Source organism: Etheostoma spectabile, chromosome 15 (assembly GCF_008692095.1).
Source record: "Etheostoma spectabile isolate EspeVRDwgs_2016 chromosome 15, UIUC_Espe_1.0, whole genome shotgun sequence".
NCBI classification, from domain to species: Eukaryota; Metazoa; Chordata; class Actinopteri; order Perciformes; family Percidae; genus Etheostoma; species Etheostoma spectabile.
This window is the reverse complement of record NC_045747.1, coordinates 30,950,629-30,952,360: the sequence shown is the minus strand read 5'-3', so window position 1 is coordinate 30,952,360 and position 1,732 is coordinate 30,950,629.

Here is a 1,732-nt window from a genome sequence, read left to right as displayed (position 1 = left end):
GAGGCGTTCCCAGGCCAGGTTGGAGATACGATCCCTCCACCTAGTCCTGGGTCTTCTCCGAGGCCTCCTCCCAGCTGGACGTCCCTCCACCTAGTCCTGGGTCTTCTCCGAGGCCTCCTCCCAGCTGGACGTCCCTCCACCTAGTCCTGGGTCTTCTCCGAGGCCTCCTCCCAGCTGGACGTTCCTGGAACACCTCTATTGCAGCCTGTTTTTTTTTTAAATTGCTCTCTAGTGTTGAAGCCCTTTGAATTGCAGTTGCCTTGCCTCATAGTCTCCAGCCTGTCAGTCAGTCAAAAGACGTAATTGGTCGGTACCCAAGAAACTGAATTCGGGACCCGACCCTATCTCCATTTAGACACCTGATCTCATCCCATCGTCCCATCATTTTGAGCTACATAGTGTTTGAATCCCCAGCATCTTGCGGATAGTGAATAGGTCGGGGTTTCCCGGTGTGATGTTTCGAGTGGCACTAAATCGATTTTCCTCATAAAGGTCAGTTTACTTGTCACGGTGAGTCCCGCTCAGCCTCGGCAAACAGCTGGATGTTGTCTCTGGGAATCCGCGGGGGATTTGTCAAGACCAAGGAAATCCGACTTCGGATGGGAGACTACAACGGAAAACCTGAGCTGGTGTTGGAAAGATGTTGAAAAATGTCATGAAAGAGTTGAGAAGTGGGCAGTTAAAGAAAAATCTTTCTTAGGTAATTTAACATATACTGTAATCATAATAATGGCACTTTTGAATGCCATTCAATATATATATATATATATATATATAGCATTTCTTTTTTTTTTAACCATTGTGTTGGCCACGTTTTTCCACTTTTTTCAACATCTTGCTCTTTATTGTTAATAAACGCTTCATTTTTTCAGCTTATTGTTGCATTATTATTTTTTATTTATTTATTCCCTTCTGGGTTGTTTTTTTCAAGTTTTTTTTCAAGTTTTTGACCCTTTTATCATCACTTTTGCTTCCCCCCCATATGAGTTTTACACTTATTCTTGCAATTCATGGACACTAAACCTAATTTTTGAGTTTGAAAAGCAGAAATATGCTATAAAATTGAATAAGAAACCCTAAGGTTAATGAAAGTAGTGTACTGATCTTTCATTTTTTATTGAGAAGAGCATTAAATGGAACCATCCACGTTCATTTTTGGCAATTTCTGATATAGACATTTTTTGGAAAATGGGTCAAACTTGACCCCGAAGACAACAGGGTTGAGGGTTAAGGAATACTGCACCATTCATAGACTGTCTGTCTATTCATTTTTTCATATTTTGCTTTTCATATTTCATTTACCGAAGCATTGAGGGCTGGGTTGTACACCTGGTAGTCCTCGATGCAGCGACCGCGGCTTCAAGGGACTCACTGGAGAGATCGGTCAGTGATTACCTCGGGTCACAGCACATGATTTGGACCCACAGACGCAAGATATTAATACATAATATTGTTACATGTAGCAGACCAGTGTACACTGTGTCTTTTCTGTAATGCACAAGCTCCACTATTTTGTGTTGAGCTGCTTTACCCTCTTGTCGAAATTGAAAATCAACACTTTTGTTGACGCTTTTGTCCCTTTTTTCGACACTTGTCACTAATTTTCAATGTTTATCACTTTTTTTGACGTTTTCACTATGTAACACTAACTCATTAACTTTAGTTTTACAGTTATTTTTGGATTTCATGGTCAATAAACCTCATTAATAGGAAATTATACCTAATGTTTGAG